This window comes from Primulina eburnea, unplaced genomic scaffold, assembly GCF_022965805.1.
Source record: "Primulina eburnea isolate SZY01 unplaced genomic scaffold, ASM2296580v1 ctg142_ERROPOS100000, whole genome shotgun sequence".
Classification (NCBI taxonomy): Eukaryota; Viridiplantae; Streptophyta; class Magnoliopsida; order Lamiales; family Gesneriaceae; genus Primulina; species Primulina eburnea.
The window spans coordinates 65236-86980 of record NW_027330958.1 but is presented as its reverse complement, the minus strand read 5'-3'; positions in this window follow the sequence as shown (position 1 = coordinate 86980).

Below are 21745 nucleotides of genomic sequence, written 5' to 3'. Positions count from 1 at the left end.
CCCACCATGAATGTTTTCTTTGAGAATTTTCATATAAAACAATGATATCCCAAGCCATGATATAATCATGGTAATTAAACATATTAGGCATTGCCTGAAAGGTGTTTAATTGACGTGCTTGTCCAAGGGGTAAACCCCAATTAGCAGCTGGGATAATCTTTTTTATTATCATTTTAGAAAAAGCGTAATCGCGATTGCGATCCATATGTTGGATTTCAACTGAGCCAGTTTCGACTAGAATTGTTTCAAAATAATCACGAGTTTTTCTCCCCAATATGGGTTGTAAATCTTTAATTAAATAGCTTTGAGCTATATGAATTGGGGATAGACCTTTTAGGTCTTTGTCAACAGGACAGCAATTAAGACATCCTGAAATTAGATAAGGATATTTTAATTCCTCTTTTGATCCCTTTAAAGCAAATATAGCATTATTATAATAATGTATTTCATACGCAGTAGGATCTTCTGCAAATTCTTTAATTGGATCAAACTTTTCTTCCTCTGTGTTAGCCATATTTGACTGAGGAACTGTAGCACCTCTTTTGAAAGGTGGTTTATTCATGGGCTTCTTCCCGGTGGCTGGTCTTTTTAAGACTGTCTTCCAAGGCTGATCCCTGCAAGAATTCTCTAGTTAGAAAATCTGGTAAAGAATTAGATTTTCCAGAAATATGTTCAATATCAAAATCGAAACAAGCTAATATTGCTTGCCATCTAGCAAATATTTGTTTAGATGCTATTACTTTAACATCTTTTAAAAGAATATCTTTGGCAGATTTGCTGTAGTGCCCAAATTTAATACACGTATAACCCATGCATTCATCTAATTATTAAATCATCTAAATTAAATTTAAATGAGTTTTGGCGATGCATGATTTATTTAAATGCATTATTTTAAATTATTTATGTTTATGTGATGCACGTTAAAATGTCTTTCGAGCTTAATGATTCAGGCGATTATTCGAGGCGAGATCGAGGAAGAGACCGGTGACGATTGTGACCAGTTAAAATATGGTATTTTATTTTAAGTTGAGTTTGGGGGCATTTTAATTAATTTAGTAAGTTTTAGCATTTTTGAATCCTAAATTAATTATTTTGTGAGTTTATGATTTTAGAACTTTTAAAGTCTAGTATGGTGTGTGTTATATTTTAATTAAAGAATTTTATTTAAAAGTGAGTAAAATTAGTATTTCTTTTTGTAGAGGTTTTATTATTTGGGGGAGACTAGCATTTTAGATTAGTTTAGTAATTATTTTAATTAGCAAGTTAGTCTCCTAAATATTTAAAACACACGCACACACACACCAACACACTTTTACACACACTAAAAATCGGTTAACACACACACACATTCACAAATCAGAATTTTTATTATTTATGAGAGCAAAAGCTAGGGTTTTTGAGGAGTATAGCAGCCGCCCCTTCCCCTTGTCCTTCCATCGGGTTTTTGGTGGGTTTTATTGCAAGAAATCGGTGTCACATTCGTCCCGGACCAAGCCTCTCTCTATCTCCGCTTCGGAGTCGTCTTTCGATAACGTTATCATCAAAAAGGCACGTATATTCTGTTCTTGCTGTGTCGATCAAGTCATATTATGCGTTGTGTCGATTTTTATGCGTAAAAGTTATGTATGATGATAGCAGTTTGAGCGGATCATGAATCGGATCAATTTCGAAGGAAAATTTTTAGATCTAAAACTCGTTTTTACTTTTCATGTCAATACTGCGATTTTTATGTTCATATTTTGGGAAAACTTTCAACGGCAAAAACGTAGAACTTTTCGATACCTTCGATTTGATATATGATTCGAAATTTTTGGACGAAAATGGAGTGAGTTATGATATTTTCCGTGCGACTGCGCAAGCTGAAATTTTCAGAAAATTTTGTTATTGATACGTTTCTTGAAGTTTTAAGTTGCAGGCTTCGTTGGAAATCGACGGGCGATCGTTGCTGCGTACGGGTATGTTAGTAATGATGTTAAGAGTGTTTTTGAGGTTACGTTTCATGTCGATAGGCACTCGAACTAATTAGAAGTCGTAGGAAACGGTTTGATGTCAATTGCCGTATTTTGGGTTGTGTGTGTCGTAGAGCGAACACTGTTGTTTTGAAACGTTTGAACAATTTGGATTTATGTTGTGGTATGCTAGGATGAGTCTCGAGGTGTCGGTGCTTGGTCCGTATAACCGAGTCTAGAAGAATAAGCATTGGGTGTTCAGAATTTTCGTAAGTTCGCGATCACAGTGGGTACACGGACCTGTACACGGACCCTGTCACGAGGTCCATGCCTTTGTTGTCTTCTCGGAGTCTTTTTCCAGTATCTACACGGACCCCTACACGGATGAGGGCACGGGGTCCGTGCCTTTGGGTTTCACTTAGTGTCTTTTTCCAGTGCCTACACGGACCCTCACCCGGACCCTGACACGGGGTCAGTGCCTTTGCTTCCTTTCGGTGTATACTTCCAGTACCTACACGGACCCCTACACGGATGTAGGCACGGGGTCCGTGTTCTTCTATATTTGGGAAAAATATTATAGTTTGTTTTGAGGTCGATGTCATGACTTAGTGCAAGGATTATCAAGGTCGTGTCATGGGAAATGTTAGAACGTCCTAAGTAATGATCGAGCTCGAGAGTAAGTATGATTTCTACGTTAAGTTATGTGAGTTAAGTATACAAGTTTATGTTAGTATGTTGCAGCAACGGCCCCAGTCAAAGTCCAACGAATCCCTCAACGCCAAGTAAGTATGTTGACGTGCAATAAAATATTTTAAGTTTTCGAGGTATGCTAAATGTCTTGTGACCAAATTATGTTAGGATTGGAAAGCGTTAAATTATGAACGGGGACCAATCCGCCCGTTAAATTATGAACGGGTTAGATCGTGGTTGTGAAGCGTTAAATTATGAACGTGGATCAACTGGCCTGTTAAATTATGAACAGGGATCTTATGTATGCGGCAACGGATATGTCCTTGTCAGCCCAGTACTGTGGTATAGTCTGATCAGGCTCATTTATGTTACGGGTCACTCGCTTTGAAACATCCTCTACGCAAATGATGAAGTTATGTATGTTAAAGTATGTTCAAGTATGCAGCATGTTTATGAAAAGTTTAAGTTATGGCACGTCGTAGTATGTATGTACGTATGTTCAAGTTTTAATGCGCAAGTTCAAGTTTCAAATTATGTATGTCCTATTTTAAAGTTGCATGCGACCTTAATATGTAGTACTCGTTATTCCAGTTTATACGTGTTGAGTCTTTAGACTCACTAGACTTGATCGATGCAGGTGACTATGTTGAGGAGACAGGAGGTGATGACCAAGGGGCAGGCTTGGGCTGAGTGGCAGGCTAAACCCGAGGACCGCAAGTTTATGTTTATGCAAATTTTTAAAATACTCTGATGTTTTGATTTGAACGTGAGACGTTTTGAGACAGTTTACTTTAGCAAAATTTTATTGGTGACGGATGATGGTGAGATTTATTTTTATGAATGTTGAGTGACGACCGTATGAATGTTTTTATTTAAGAAAATTTTTAATTCTTCCGCAAATTTTAAGTAGTGTAGAATACGGTTCGTTACAGTTGGTATCAGAGCCAGGTTCTTGTAAAGGGTTACGCCTACTGCCAGTCGCAAGAAGCTCTCGAAGTCACACCTCAAGTCTGTAAGTTTTAAAGTTTTGAGTTACGCTATGTACTATGCATTAGATCGTGATTTCAGCATGTTTATGTTTTAAAGTTCAAATTTTGTGCATCTTATGATAGTGGTATTATATTCATGCATGTTGGGTTTACGTGTTTGGTAATTGTTGGAACAGTATGCCTCCTAGACGTATGGTTAACCAGGAAGATAGGACTGAGGACAGGGAGCACCGAGAGGAGGAAAGAGCCAATCCTCCACCTCCACCACCACCTCCAGATATGCAGGCGCAGATGCTTGCAGGCATGACGCAGTTCTTCGCGCAGTTTGCGAGGAACCAGACTGCTGTAGGCCCCGAGGAGAGGCCTAGACCTGAGGCGGTATATGAGAGGTTCCGGAGGATGAGTCCGAAGGAGTTTGCGGGTACCACTGACCCGATGATAGCTGAAGGGTGGATCAAGTCCATCGAAGTGATTTTCGACTTTATGGAGCTGGCAGATGCTGATAGGGTACGTTGTGCCATTTTCTTATTAACTGGAGACGCCAGACTATGGTGGGAGAGTGCGTCAGTGGCAGTCAATTTACAGGTGCTGCCTTGGAATGGTTTTAAAGAGGTTTTCTACTCCAAGTACTTCACTGAGGAAGTACGAACCCGACTCACCAACGAGTTCATGACGCTGCGGCAAGGAGATAGTAGCGTAGCAGAGTTTGTGAGAAGGTTTGAGAGGGGGTGTCACTTCGTGCCCCTCATTGCGAACGATGCCCAAGCAAAGTTGCGGCATTTTCTGAATGGACTGCGGCCGATCCTGCGCCGCGATGTGAGAGTAGCTGGTCCCACTTCTTATGCAGTCGCCGTATCTAGAGCATTGGCGGCAGAGCAGGACCAGCGAGATATTGAGGCAGATAGGCAGGGCAAGAGGCCCTACCAGGCTCCACCGCAGCAGCAGAATCAGAGGCCTCAGTTTAAGAGGCCGTTTCAGGGACCGCTAGCGAAGAAGCCATATCATGGACCGCCTAAGGGCAAGGGTCCAGTTCAGCAGCAAGGGGCGCCTCAGAAGCCCGTTGCCTTCCCCGTGTGTCCTAAATGCAATCGTCAGCACCCGGGACAGTGCTTGTATGGATCAGGCAGGTGCTTCAAGTGTGGAGCTACAGATCATATGCTGAAGGAGTGCCCACAGTGGAAGCAACCAACTCAGGGCAGAGTATTTGCCATGCATGCACAGGAGGCGGACCCAGACACCACCCTACTGACTGGTAAACTTTTCTACCTAAGCTCGGTATTATATTGTCTTGCATGTGGAATTTTTCTTCTTGGGATTATTAGCGTGCTATTAATACTTTGGGTACCTAAGGTTATTGAGTTCTATTGTGCTTAAGGTTTATGGTATAAATTTTGAGATATAAGTTAGTTTGTGTTGTGCTAACGCGTCTCAGGAAACATTTTCATTAAGAGACTATCCACAACCGCGTTGATAGACTCAGGAGCCACTCACTCCTTCATATCAGAGACGTTTGCCAATCATTTAGACCTCAAGTCCATTGGCCTAGACGTGAATTTTTCGGTAGTAGTCCCATCAGGGGAAGAGCTGTTAGCTACCAGTGTGGTCAGAGATATCGACCTAGAACTGCATGGCCACCTAGTGTATGCAGATTTAATCATATTGCCGATGCCAGAATTCGACATTATCTTGGGCATGGACTGGCTGACTAAGAATAGAGTTCTGATAGATTTTCAGAAGAGGTCAGTTTTAGTTAGACCGCCGGGCATGGAGCAATTTCTTTTTGAGCCAGCCAGATGGAGAAGCTTTCCTCGCATGATTTCATGCACGCAGGCGAGGAGTTTGATCTCCAAGGGATGCCAGGCCTTTTTGGCTAGTATTATTTCAGCACCTGACGTGTCCACTCCATCCTTATCAGAGGTGCCAGTAGTCAAAGAATTTCCAGACGTCTTTCCTGATGACGTCACCGGTCTTCCACCAGAGAGAGAGGTGGAGTTTGCAATCGATCTCGTGCCAGGCACAGCGCCAATCTCCAAGGCGCCATACAGATTAGCTCCAGCTGAGATGTTGGAGCTCAAACAGCAGATTCAGGAGCTCCTCGACAAAGGGTTTATCCGCCCTAGTTTCTCACCGTGGGGCGCACCAGTGCTTTTTGTGAAGAAGAAGGATGGGAGCATGAGACTGTGCATCGATTACCGTGAGCTGAACAAGGTAACAATCAAGAACAAATACCCGTTGCCTAGAATCGAAGACTTGTTCGATCAATTGCAGGGAACTACCGTGTTCTCTAAGATAGATCTTCGATCAGGGTATCATCAGCTGAAGGTGAAGGATGCAGATGTTCATAAGACAGCTTTCAGGACCAGATACGGGCATTACGAGTTCTTAGTAATGCCGTTTGGATTGACCAATGCTCCAGCTATTTTCATGGATCTCATGAACCGAGTATTCCAGCCGTTCCTCGATCAATTCGTCATAGTATTCATTGACGACATTCTTATTTACTCGAAGAGCCATGAGGAGCACAACCAGCATTTGAGGACAGTTTTGCAGACCTTGCAGAGTCGCAAGTTATTTGCGAAGTTCAGTAAGTGTGAATTTTGGCTGCAGAAAGTTGCATTTTTGGGGCATATAGTATCCAGCAGTGGTATTGAGGTGGACCCATCGAAGGTGGCAGCCGTTAAAGAATGGGTTGAGCCAAAGAACGCATCTGAAATCCGCAGCTTTTTGGGTTTAGCAGGCTACTACCGTAAGTTTATTAAGGGATTTTCGTCCATAGCAGTGCCGCTCACCTCACTAACCAAGAAAAATGCAAAGTTTGTGTGGAGCGAGGAGTGCCAGAAGAGCTTCGACACCTTGAAGCAAGCTCTTATTGCAGCGCCAGTGCTAGCCATGCCGACAGGGCAAGGCGAGTTTGTGCTTTATACCGATGCATCTAAGCTCGGATTAGGCGCAGTGTTGATGCAACAGGGTCGAGTTATAGCTTATGCTTCCAGACAGTTAAAGGTGCATGAGAAGAATTACCCGACTCACGATCTTGAGTTAGCCGCCGTTGTCTTCGCACTGAAAATTTGGAGACATTACTTATACGGCGAGAAATGCCAGATCTTCACCGACCACAAGAGCCTCAAATACTTCTTCACGCAGAAAGAGCTGAATATGAGACAGAGAAGGTGGTTAGAACTTGTGAAAGATTACGACTGCGAGATTAGCTACCATCCGGGAAAAGCTAATGTTGTCGCAGACGCCTTGAGCAGAAAAGTGGCAGTGGTAGCTCAGTTGTCATCTCAGAGACCACTACAGTCGGAGATTCAGAAGTTTGGTCTAGAGATTTATCGTGATGGCAAGGCTCCTAGGCTGTCTAATCTGACAGTCAAATCTGATTTGCTAGACCGAATCCGAGCAGGTCAGTCTTCGGATGAGCAGTTACAGAAATGGAGACTGAAAGACGAAGCCAAGGGCAGTGTGCTGTACACAGCCTCAGACGGCATTGTGAGATACAGAGGTAGAATGTGGGTGCCTAGTGTTGGTTCGATCAGACATGATATTTTGACAGAGGCACACGCATCTCCGTATTCCATTCACCCAGGAGGCACCAAGATGTACAAGGACCTTCAGATTTTGTATTGGTGGCCAGGAATGAAACGAGACATCCGTAGGTTCGTATCAGAATGTCTCACTTGTCAGCAAGTAAAAGCTGAACATCAGAGACCAGCAGGGTTGGTAAAGTCACTCCCCATCCCCGAGTGGAAGTGGGAGAACATTACTATGGATTTTGTTGTTGGGTTGCCGAGATCAGTCAGAGGATCGAATTCCATTTGGGTTATAGTGGACCGACTCACTAAGTCAGCGCATTTTCTGCCAGTGAAGACGACTTTCTCTATGACGCAGTATGCGGAGCTTTATCTCAGAGAGATAGTTCGTTTGCATGGATTTCCAGTCTCTATTGTGTCCGACAGGGACCCGAGGTTTACATCGTCCTTCTGGAAGAGCTTACATGCAGCCATGGGGACGAAGTTGCTTTTCAGTACAGCTTTTCACCCGCAGACAGATGGCCAGTCTGAGCGAGTGATTCAGGTTTTAGAGGACTTGCTAAGGGCGTGCATGATTGATTTTCAAGGAACGTGGGAATCTAGACTACCTCTAGTGGAGTTCACATACAACAACAGCTTCCAAGCATCTATTGGTATGGCTCCCTATGAGGCGTTGTACGGGAGGAAGTGCAGATCACCAGTTCATTGGGATGAAGTTGGTGAGAGAACAGAACTTGGTCCAGAAATAGTTCAGCAAACTGCAGACGTGGTGGTCAAGATTCGTGACAGAATGAAGACCGCCCAGAGCCGTCAGAAGAGCTATGCAGATAAAAGGAGGAGAGATCTCGAGTTTGCCGTAGGAGATCACGTTTTTATCAAGATAGCACCTATGAAGGGTGTTATGAGATTTGGAAAGAGAGGCAAGTTGAGTCCGAGGTTTATTGGACCGTTTGAGATCTTGGACAGAGTTGGGACGCTAGCGTATCGTGTAGCCCTTCCGCCGAATCTGGCCGGGGTGCACAATGTGTTCCATGTCTCGATGCTGAGAAAATATTTGGCTAATCCTTCTCATGTTCTGAGTTATGAGCCGCTGCAGTTGACTCCAGACCTGTCTTACGAAGAGAAACCAGTCCAAATCCTAGACAGACAGGAGCGCAGACTTCGGAACAAGACGACTAAGTTGGTCAAAGTCCAATGGCGGAATCAATCAGTGGAAGAAGCCACTTGGGAGTCAGAGGCCGACATGAGACTTCGCTACCCGGAGTTGTTCGGTAAGACTTAATTTCGAGGACGAAATTTTTATAAGTGGGGGAGGAACTGTAGTGCCCAAATTTAATACACGTATAACCCATGCATTCATTTAATTATTAAATCATCTAAATTAAATTTAAATGAGTTTTGGCGATGCATGATTTATTTAAATGCATTATTTTAAATTATTTATGTTTATGTGATGCACGTTAAAATGTCTTTCGAGCTTAATGATTCAGGCGACTATTCGAGGCGAGATCGAGGAAGAGACCGGTGACGATTGTGACCAGTTAAAATATGGTATTTTATTTTAAGTTGAGTTTGGGGGCATTTTAATTAATTTAGTAAGTTTTAGCATCTTTGAATCCTAAATTAATTATTTTGTGAGTTTATGATTTTAGAACTTTTAAGTCTAGTATGGTGTGTGTTATATTTTAATTAAAGAATTTTATTTAAAAGTGAGTAAAATTAGTATTTCTTTTTGTAGAGGTTTTATTATTTGGGGGAGACTAGCATTTTAGATTAGTTTAGTAATTATTTTAATTAGCAAGTTAGTCTCCTAAATATTTAAAACACACGCACACACACCAACACACTTTTACACACACTAAAAATCGGTTAACACACACACACATTCACAAATCAGAATTTTTATTATTTATGAGAGCAAAAGCTAGGGTTTTTGAGGAGTATAGCAGCCGCCCCTTCCCCTTGTCCTTCCATCGGGTTTTTGGTGGGTTTTATTGCAAGAAATCGGTGTCACGTTCGTCCCGGATCAAGCCTCTCTCTATCTCCGCTTCGGTGTCGTCTTTCGGTAACGTTATCATCAAAAAGGCACGTATATTCTGTTCTTGCTGTGTCGATCAAGTCATATTATGCGTTGTGTCGATTTTTATGTGTAAAAGTTATGTATGATGATAGTAGTTTGAGCGGATCATGAATCGGATCAATTTCGAAGGAAAATTTTTAGATCTAAAACTCGTTTTTACTGTTCATGTCAATACTGCGATTTTTATGTTCATATTTTGGGAAAACTTTCAACGGCAAAAACGTAGAACTTTTCGATACCTTCGATTTGATATATGATTCGAAATTTTTGGACGAAAATTGAGTGAGTTATGATATTTTCCGTGCGACTGCGCAAGCTGAAATTTTCAGAAAATTTTGTTATTGATACGTTTCTTGAAGTTTTAAGTTGCAGGCTTCGTTGGAAATCGACGGGCGATCGTTGCTGCGTACGGGTATGTTAGTAATGATGTTAAGAGTGTTTTTGAGGTTACGTTTCATGTCGATAGGCACTCGAACTAATTAGAAGTCGTAGGAAACGGTTTGATGTCAATTGCCGTATTTTGGGTTGTGTGTGTCGTAGAGCGAACACTGTTGTTTTGAAACGTTTGAACAATTTGGATTTATGTTGTGGTATGCTAGGATGAGTCTCGAGGTGTCGGTGCTTGGTCCGTATAACCGAGTCTAGAAGAATAAGCATTGGGTGTTCAGAATTTTCGTAAGTTCGCGATCACAGTGGGTACACGGACCTGTACACGGACCCTGTCACGGGGTCCGTGCCTTTGTTGTCTTCTCGGAGTCTTTTTCCAGTATCTACACGGACCCCTACACGGATGAGGGCACGGGGTCCGTGCCTTTGGGTTTCACTTAGTGTCTTTTTCCAGTGCCTACACGGACCCTCACCCGGACCCTGACACGGGGTCCGTGCCTTTGCTTCCTTTCGGTGTATACTTCCAGTACCTACACGGACCCCTACACGGATGTAGGCACGGGGTCCGTGTTCTTCTATATTTGGGAAAAATATTATAGTTTGTTTTGAGGTCGATGTCATGACTTAGTGCAAGGATTATCAAGGTCGTGTCATGGGAAATGTTAGAACGTCCTAAGTAATGATCGAGCTCGAGAGTAAGTATGATTTCTACGTTAAGTTATGTGAGTTAAGTATACAAGTTTATGTTAGTATGTTGCAGCAACGGCCCCAGTCAAAGTCCAACGAATCCCTCAACGCCAAGTAAGTATGTTGACGTGCAATAAAATATTTTAAGTTTTCGAGGTATGCTAAATGTCTTGTGACCAATTATGTTAGGATTGGAAAGCGTTAAATTATGAACGGGGACCAATCCGCCCGTTAAATTATGAACGGGTTAGATCGTGGTTGTGAAGCGTTAAATTATGAACGTGGATCAACTGGCCTGTTAAATTATGAACAGGGATCTTATGTATGCGGCAGTGGATACGTCCCTGTCAGCCCAGTACTGTGGTATAGTCTGATCAGGCTCATTTATGTTACGGGTCACTCGCTTTGAAACATCCTCTACGCAAATGATGAAGTTATGTATGTTAAAGTATGTTCAAGTATGCAGCATGTTTATGAAAAGTTTAAGTTATGGCACGTCGTAGTATGTATGTACGTATGTTCAAGTTTTAATGCGCAAGTTCAAGTTTCAAATTATGTATGTCCTATTTTAAAGTTGCATGCGACCTTAATATGTAGTACTCGTTATTCCAGTTTATACGTGTTGAGTCTTTAGACTCACTAGACTTGATCGATGCAGGTGACTATGTTGAGGAGACAGGAGGTGATGACCAAGGGGCAGGCTTGGGCTGAGTGGCAGGCTAAACCCGAGGACCGCAAGTTTATGTTTATGCAAATTTTTAAAATACTCTGATGTTTTGATTTGAACGTGAGACGTTTTGAGACAGTTTACTTTTAGCAAAATTTTATTGGTGACGGATGATGGTGAGATTTATTTTTATGAATGTTGAGTGACGACCGTATGAATGTTTTTATTTAAGAAAATTTTTAATTCTTCCGCAAATTTTAAGTAGTGTAGAATACGGTTCGTTACATTTGCAATCATATCTTAATAAAAATTTCTTATTTAAAAGATCACTTTCAAATTTTGTAATACATTTAACAATTGAAAGAATTTCTTTCTTTATTGTAGAATAATTCTTTTGAGTATTATTCCAAGTTCCAGAAGTATATCTTACAAGAATTTCTTTAGATGTATTATCTAATTGTTGTTTAAGTATTCCTCCATATCCAATATCAGAGGCGTCTGTTTCAACTATTTTGAATGCTTCAGGATTAGCAATAGATAAAAAAGGGAGTTCTTTAACTCTTTCTTTTATTTTTTGTATTGCTAAAGTATGACTATTAGTCCATGGTTGAGGATTTTTCTTCAACCTTTGAAATAATAATTTACAATCTTGAGCGAGATCTTTATAAAAATCTCCTGTATAATTAAGACTTCCAAGAAATCTTTGTAATTGATTTACATCAGTGATTTTATCAGGAAATTTATCAGCAAAAACAATTGCTCTTTCAATAGGAATTATTATTCCATTTTCAATATAATGTCCTAAGAATTTTATCTTAGTTTGGAAAAGTTTTACTTTTTTCTGATTTACTGCCAAACCAGCTTTTTTAGTAACTTGAATAAATATATTTAAATGTTTAAAATGCTGATCAATATTATCAGAATATATAAGGACATCATCTATATATACAATAATATAATCTGTATAAGAATTATAAATTTCATTCATTATATTTTGGAATTCCATTGGAGCATTTTTTAATCCAAATGGCATTACATTCCATTCGTAATGACCAAATGGTACAGTAAAAGCTGTTTTATATTTATCTTCTTCTTTTAGAAGAATTTGATAAAATCCTGATTTTAAATCAAAAGAAGAGAATACTTTTCCTTTAAATAATCTATTTAGTAAATCTCTTTTATTTGGTCATGGATGCTTTATCCATTTTAATGCTTTATTAAGTGGTTTATAATTGATAACAAGTCTTGGAGCTCCTCTTTCAATTTCGGCTGCATTTTCAACATAGAAAGCTGGGCAACTCCAAGGACTATTACTTGTTCTGATTAACTCTTTTTTAAGAAGACTATCAATTTCTTCTTTGCAATAATTTAAAAGTCTAGGCCCCATTGCTATAGGCCTTGCTTTTGTAGGAATTTTATCCTCAGAAAAATCATCTGTATAAGGAAGACTGACTTGATGTTTTTTCCTATTCCAAAAGGCATTAGGAACATCAGCGCATATCTCTTTAGATATGATTTCTGAAATAATTTTTATTTTTTCCTGAATTTTATCAGATTTTAACTTATCTTTAATATTTTTAAAGAGAATTTCATCTTTTAATGAAGTAATAAAATTTTCTTTATTACTAACTATTTTTTGTAAAATATTTATAGATTTTGAAACTGGTATTGTTGTGAATGGGAAAAATAAATTATTACCTTTAATGTTGGTATATAAACCCTTTTCATTAATTTTATTAATAGGAAACAACATTTGAAAAAATGGAGTTCCTAAAATCACATGAGTAGATATATTTTTAATGAGAATAAAAGTTGTATTTAAACAAACTCCAGAATTACATATTGCCACATCAGACAATTTGTAATTAACTATAAAAGGTTGCTTATTAGCAGCAGTGATAAATTGAGTAGTCTTTTTATAATATTTAGACGGAACAATTCCTTCACTGATGCAATTTACATCAGCTCCTGTATCTAATAATGCTTCAATAGTAATTTTAAATTTTTTGTTAATAATTAATGTTACTTTTGAGTACCATTTTTGAGAAATAATCTGATCAATTTTATTGATCCATACCATTTGATTTATTTCTTGATCATCATCATTTTTTGGTAAAATATCTTCTTCTTCTTCTTCCTCAGAAGTAGAATCTTTGTCCCAAGTATTATTATTAATACTAAGAGTATTTACTCTTTCTTTTAAATATTTTATCTCAGATTTTATCTGATCTATTTCTCCTTTTAATTCAGAAATAGTAGGCTCTCTTTCTTTTTGTTTAGCCTTTTCTAATATTTTATTGTAAAAATATAATTCATGTTCTTGTACAGTATTTTGTACAAGTTTAGTGGGCTTGTGATTTGCCATATTTAAATAATGTTCTATAGCTTTTCTTTTTTCTATAGGGTCCTTTATTTGATCTATGAGATCTAAAATGAAAGTTTCTTCATTTGATATGACATTGATTTCTAATCCCATAAAATTTATGAGACATGTATCACAATCACAATCTGGATTGCAAATTTTATTTTCTGATATTTCAGAATCATTATCTGTACTACTGTTAGAATATTCAGATAATTCATTATCAATAATATTGATATAAAAATCTTTTTCCTGTAGATTTTCTTCTGTATTAAGAAGAATATTTATCAATGATTCTTTTAAATCATTGTTTATATTGAGATTATTAATCTTTTTCTTGACATAACACTTATTAGCTTTATGTCCAATCTTTCCACACTTCCAGCATACTGGAACTTTAGTAGAGTCATTTTTTATAGGTTTTTTAAACTTTTTCTTAGAATATTTTTTAGATTTTTTTTTATCTTTTATATAATGGTTTTTCTTTTTAAAAGGAAATCTTTTCTTTTTCTTATCCCTTTTAGGATATTGTATTGGTTGAAAGCCTATTTGCTCACAAAAATCACCAATAATATTTCTATTTTCTTCTTTTTGCATATCAAGTTGTCTTTTTAACTTGATATCATTGCAAAGATTAATTCCTTCTGCAGTTATTTCTGCAGATAAATCTCCGTAAGTAAGAATGTTCCAATCTATGGAATTTGTTGGAGATTTAGATTTTAATCTATTTTTTACTCTTTCAGCAAAAAGAACTGGAAGTCCGGAAATAAATTTTTCTTTCCAGAAATTTGCATTGCAATCATTTCTAGTTAAAACCTTGGTCATAAAAACATCTTTATACCATCTGAATTCAGATAGTGTTGGGCATCTCAAATTCATTAATTGTTCTTGAGATCTATCTAATTGGAGTTCATTAGCTCCAATAAAATTAGATAAAATTGTATAAATAAGTGTATTTACAGCATCTAACTCTTCTCTTCCATTAAGATCAACTATAGAAGAGTTTAGAATTTTATTCTTTGCTTCTTTAGAAAGATAAAAATCCCACCAACCTTGAAGTTGGCCTGTGAAACCAGTAATAATGGCTTGAGCAATTTGCCTATCATTATTACCTTTTATCTTTGCCGCAGAAGAATATATTAACATTTGTTTAATAATAGTTTTAATCTGATATTCAGATTTTCCATCTATATTCCATTCAGTAATGGCTTCTCCATTAAACTGAACGTAATCTTTTTTCTCTTCAATTTGAAGATCAACAGGTGTAGCCTTTTTATAAAAAGGTTTTACAATTGATACTTTATGCATTTTATTAATCTGCATTTCATCTTCTGACGAACTAGAAATATTATCTAGTTGTTCAGATTTGGTAATTACCGAAATAGAACCTTTTTCTTTAATATTAATTTTTTGTAATCGATCTATTAAACCTTCCATAAAATCATCATCTTTTTTAGAACTTAAAAGAAAATTTTCTTTTTTAAGATTAGGAGGAGGTTTTATCATCAAAGTCTGTGAAGGCCCGGTAATCCTCGCTTTGAAAATTTGCGGAAAATTAAAAATTTTCTTTTTAAAAGAACTTAAACGGCCTCATTCATAAAATCATTGGTGAATCAAGTTCAATGTTTAAAATAAAAGCAGCGGAATAAAATAATTGTTTTCCCACAATAACAATTTAAAAATGTCCAATGACTGATAAAAATTTGGTTGCGGAATAAAATAAACACTGCTACACTGAGGTCCTCGGGTGCCACTACTGCTGGCCCAAGCTGACTCACTGGTCCCCGTCCTCGGCCCTGACCTCATCAGTACCTACAACAATCAAGTCTAGTGAGCCTAAAGACTCAGCATGCATATATCGCAGGTAACGAGTAAAATCTGAAGTAAAATATGCATGGGATAAAATATCATGTCATGAGGTATACTGAAAATAATCTGTACTCATGCTGTAAATAATCTGTACTGATGCTGAAAATAATCTCTATTGATGCTGAAAATAATCTGTACTGATGCTGAAAATAATTTGTGCTCATGCTGAAAATACTCTGTACTGATGCTGAAAATAATTTGTACTCATGCTGAAAATAATATGTACTGATGCTGAAAATAATCTGTACTGAGCAATTATAATACGTGCATAACTGAACTGATAATCACAGTAAAAACGTTTGCTCCTTGGAGCCCTGTACTGAAATAACTGGTAAAATTTTCTGTTGAGATTATGTTTTACGCCTGTGGCCATTGCACTAAGCTGAACTGATCGGTAACTTACTACCGGGGAGCCTGAAACTGAGCTAGCGGTCACTGAAGACCCGATGGTACCATCCTGAACTGATAGGTCACTGGCGACCTGATGATACCAACCTGAACTGAGCGGTCACTGGCGACCGTATAAATAATGCTCCCACATAGTGAATGAACCACAAGTCATATCGCATAAATCTCAAAATGAATATTTTCTATGCACGTAATATAATTAACCAACATAATTAAATATGAACAATTAAAATCATGTACTTGCGATATTTAAAAATACCTATATGACTTGATTGAGGTTTAGAAAAAGTATATACATGCCTTGGTTTGTTTTGACAGAAAACAAACGAAATAACGACGCGGCGCGGCGGAGACGGAGTGCTCTTCTCTTCCTCACTTAATTCCTTTAAATTAAGCATGCACCATAATTATTATAATAGCGTAAAAATCGTAAACGTGATGCATGAACATTTAAAAATATTTTGATTCGTGCTCAGGGCGCTGCTAGGACTAAAATCTCACTCCGAGTGCAAAATTACCATTTTGCCCCTAGACGTAAAATTTCACCTTTTTGAAATTTTCTAAATTTCATTGACTCTAACATGTCCCAAATAATTATTTAAGCCTACATGAATTCTCCCATATTTTTATTTGGCTTAAATCTATAACTTTTAAATAAATCTTTAAATACAACATATTAATGCATTTTAAATCCCGAATTAAACCAAACCTTAGCATAAAATTCCCAAATTAAAAACTTAGACTTCTAATAATTATTTGAGCTTAAATATAATTTCCCATAATTTTATTAAACTTAAATCTAGGCGTTTCAATTAATTCTTTAATTAGCGTTTCGTGCGGCGATTAAATCCCGAAAAATTCCAAAACTCTTTATTTTGATCCAAAACTTACCAAACTCCTAAAATTGTCCCAAAACATATTTAAAAGTATTCCTAGACGTAAACTCGAGCCCATTTCGTAACTTAACCGAATTATTTTAAAACTTGTACCGGAGTCCCGGTTTTAACCCGAATCTAACCGAAACTAAATCAAAATCCTCTCAAATTTTTGCCATCTTTTAAAAACACTATGAAGCTCATAACGCTCCCAGATTTGACCCAAAATTCTCGGCTAAATAATTAATGACCCAAACCAACCATCGGCCCCTTTCTATTTACTCCACTTCATGCATTATTTTATCCCTTATCCCACGCCACTACTCTCAACTCAATGCACCAATCACGAGTTCACACCAGGGACTTAGATCAGCGCTTAAGGCACTCTACCGACTCATCCCACCGCTCCCATGCAAGCTGGAAAATCGCAGCACCACTATCATCCACCTCATGCGCCTATTCTCCTCAAACTCACGACTCAAGCTATCCCTCTCGTTCCAGCCATGAACCCACTTACCGTAGGCCTAGACCAGACACAGAGGAACACCTAACAGCACCAAGTTCTCGGCCTCGTCACGCATCTAACAGTTAGCAGCCAAGAAACAGCTCAAACCTCCTACCGAGACCCTTGCTTCTCTACAAGGTCCGATCGAGTTTCCACTCCAACACATCTACACTCGACCGATCTACACACCAGCATTTACATCTTATCAGTCACGATCTAGACAGCCCCTTACCAATCTAATACAGCAGCCCCTTTGCAACAAACAGAAAAACGTGAGTAGCAAATGTAAGAATACAATGAACCCATGAAAATTCACTGATCTTCCCTACACATGCATGGACCGAGAGTTTTACATGCTTAAACACATATACAACAGTGCTATAACATGGATGATGCAGAAAATAAGAGATACAAGCGTGCCTGATGATGGGAGAACCAAACGATGCAAAGAAAGGAGGCCCGGGTGAAGTTTACTTTAAAAAAAAACAAACCAACAACCAAAGCTTTAGGCTGCTGGGTTCAGAAACTGAGAGAGGATGTTTGAGGGAGGTGGGTGTCGGCTGATGCACAAATAATGGTGTAAGGCATGCCATGTGATGATCTTTAATGATAGACAAACACATGAGAGGGACTTTTTCATTTGGGAAGGAAACCGATGGGCCTCAATCTTTAAGATGAAAACATGGGTGTGTTTGCTGCTGAGGGGAGTGTCGTCTACTTGGGATCATTAGGTGTAGGGTAAATGGTATTTAAGGATTAATTAAGTAGATAACAAACTAATTTATGAGCTTAAATTGTTTAATTAAAAGATTAAAAAAATAATTAATCCCTATAAACTCAAAAGTAAGTTTATTAAGCTCAAACTCACTAACGAAAAATATTTCGAGTTGAAAAGATTTTGAAATGATTAGTCGAACCCTTAAAAAATCCCCCGATTCGATAAAATTTGAGTACCGATTAAAAATAAAATCTTACGGGTAAAAATACCCAAAAATTCCCATTTTTGTAAAATACACTTAAAAATGCTTTACCTTAATTTATAAAAATAACTCATGTAATAAAATAATTTTTCTGAAAATTCTCCGGTCTCCGATCCTCGTCCGAACGTGAAACGCAACTTAAAAATCTTAATGCACGAACTTTTAAAATTTCATGAACTAAATTCCATCATGCATTAATTATGCATAATTTACATAAAATAATTAAAAACATAATTTAATGAAATAACATGCTAAATTACCACTTCTTAAATAAGTTTTTATTCACTTATCTCAATACTCCATCTCCAGTCCGGCCTCACTGAAATAACTGAAATACTAAAAAAATCAACTACTAAACTGAACTAATAAAATAATTAACTTCAAAGAAATGCATTTAAATTAATCATGCAATGAAGTTAATTAAATTTAAAAATCTAGAATTATGCATGACTTATACGTAGACTGATTTACGGGTTCTACAAAGTCTTTGAACCCTTATTACAATGGCTCTGATACCACTATTATACAAGTTATTGTAATTGTAACAGTGGTATCAGAGCCATTGTAATTGGAGAAATTCTTCAGAAATTAATACAAGTTATTCTTCTGTTACGATCTTATTCTTTTATTCTGTAAGGAAGAAGGTAATTATACCCAGGAGAAATCCTTAAGTCGGGTTCCATAAGGCCTGTAAAGCCAAAGGGTAAGGCAGGGTAAAGCCTTGACAGTATCTACCATATTCTTGAATGGATAAATTAATACGATCTTTTACGAAGAATAAATCTTCAAGTAGTAATACTAAGAACAAAGAATTAATTATTTCTGAAAATTTCGAGAAAAATATTCAAAACTGGAAAATACCAACATCTTCTAATATGAAGATCTATAGATCTAATGGATTTAATTTTAAATCCGACTATATTATTAAAACAATTGAAGAAGCAATTCCTCTAAAAGGAGGATACGACTCATTTAGTTTATTATCTCAAAACCTTGTTAATATTCACAAGCAAAATTACAAATTTATGCATTTGGGAATGATACAAGTAGGTTTAAAACCTCTTACCAGATTAGGTCTAAATACTTCAGCTTTAATTTTAGTAAGAGATCAAAGGCATAATAAATTCGAAGATTCCTTATTAGGAATAGTAGAATCTTCATTATGCGAAGGACCAATACATTTTAGTTGTTTCCCTAATTTTCCAATTTCTCTTTCTGATCCAAATATCATGAAAGCCCTCACTTTAAATATAAAAACTGAAGGTTTTGATATGATAGATGGAACAGAAAATGTTGTTTTATTATATAGAATTTGTTACAAAGTCATGAATTCAACGATATCCAATTTTAGAATCAATACTAATCAAATTAGTTCAAAAAGAGGAGAAACTACTCTTTTCATAACTGATATTACTAAAAGTAATATTATGATTCCTAAAACAATTAATTGGAGTCAAGTTACTCTGCCAGAAATCTGGAAAATGGAAAGTATAGCCCCTTCTTTAAAAGAAGAATCTAGAAAGCTAGAAAGTATAATTCAATATGTTGATAGAGATGTCGAAATAAAATTCTCATCTCAAAGACATTTACGAATTAAACTTCCTGAAGAAAGTAGAAATTCTATTTCTTCTATATCTGATTTTGAAAAAATTAGTATATCTGGTCTTCAAAAGACTAATGATAATGTATCTCATCCAGAATATAAAGTAGATATTCCTGAATCTAGTACGTCTAGATTTCAACGAAGTTATTCTGTTAATAATAAAAAATCAAATTCTCCTACTTTTTCTGATATGGGATATAATGTTATGGTTATTAATAATAACTCTATCCAAAAGAGTTTAGATAAGATTAAAAATCTTAATAAGAAAAAATGGTTTTTAAGTTGTTTAAATTCAAAACAACAAACATTATATGTTTCAAGATACTTAGAATGGATTGAAGAAACTAAATTAAATTTAGATTTTTTCAAATGGATGGAAAATTTATATTTTCCAGCAAGGAATAAAATATTTCCAAATTTTAAAGATGAGTCTTTTATAAATACTCTTGAATCAACATATAAATTATATGTTCATGAAACTGGAGAAGAATCTTTTGAGATTCATCCTCCTTTTACTACTTTACAAATTAAAAAGGGTAATAAAGAAATATATGCTGCCCCTATAAAATCAGAAATAGGGCATGGTAATTTTGACCACATTATTCAACAGAATAATTTTACCAATCTTACTCTACATTCTTTAAGAAATCAGACTACTAGAATAGAAGAGATTTTATCAAAATCCAAACAAGGAAATTCTAGTGGTGAAAGTTCAAAGACTTTGATGATAAAACCTCCTCCTAATCTTAAAAAATAAAATTTTCTTTTAAGTTCTAAAAAAGATGATGATTTTATGGAAGGTTTAATAGATCGATTACAAAAAATTAATATTAAAGAAAAAGGTTCTATTTCGGTAATTACCAAATCTGAACAACTAGATAATATTTCTAGTTCGTCAGAAGATGAAATGCAGATTAATAAAATGCATAAAGTATCAGTTGTAAACCTTTTTATAAAAAGGCTACACCTGTTGATCTTCAAATTGAAGAGAAAAAAGATTACGTTCAGTTTAATGGAGAAGCCATTACTGAATGGAATATAGATGGAAAATCTGAATATCAGATTAAAACTATTATTAAACAAATGTTAATATATTCTTCTGCGGCAAAGATAAAAGGTAATAATGATAGGCAAATTGCTCAAGCCATTATTACTGGTTTCACAGGCCAACTTCAAGGTTGGTGGGATTTTTATCTTTCTAAAGAAGCAAAGAATAAAATTCTAAACTCTTCTATAGTTGATCTTAATGGAAGAGAAGAGTCAGATGCTGTAAATACACTTATTTATACAATTTTATCTAATTTTATTGGAGCTAATGAACTCCAATTAGATAGATCTCAAGAACAATTAATGAATTTGAGATGCCCAACACTATCTGAATTCAGATGGTATAAAGATGTTTTTATGACCAAGGTTTTAACTAGAAATGATTGCAATGCAAATTTCTGGAAAGAAAAATTTATTTCCGGACTTCCAGTTCTTTTTGCTGAAAGAGTAAAAAATAGATTAAAATCTAAATCTCCAACAAATTCCATAGATTGGAACATTCTTACTTACGGAGATTTATCTGCAGAAATAACTGCAGAAGGAATTAATCTTTGCAATGATATCAAGTTAAAAAGACAACTTGATATGCAAAAAGAAGAAAATACAAATATTATTGGTGATTTTTGTGAGCAAATAGGCTTTCAACCAATACAATATCCTAAAAGGGATAAGAAAAAGAAAAGATTTCCTTTTAAAAAGAAAAACCATTATATAAAAGATAAAGAAAAATCTAAAAAATATTCTAAGAAAAAGTTTAAAAAACCTATAAAAAATGACTCTACTAAAGTTCCAGTATGCTGGAAGTGTGGAAAGATTGGACATAAAGCTAATAAGTGTTATGTCAAGAAAAAGATTAATAATCTCAATATAAACAATGATTTAAAAGAATCATTGATAAATATTCTTCTTAATACAGAAGAAAATCTACAGGAAAAAGATTTTTATATCAATATTATTGATAATGAATTATCTGAATATTCTAACAGTAGTACAGATAATGTGTAGTGACCCGTTCCAGAATCACCTACTAGTCAAGAACTAAGCATGCAATTAACCTAATAAACAATAATCAGAGATAACAGCGGAAAAAGTCAACAACAATACCGATAAACTAAAC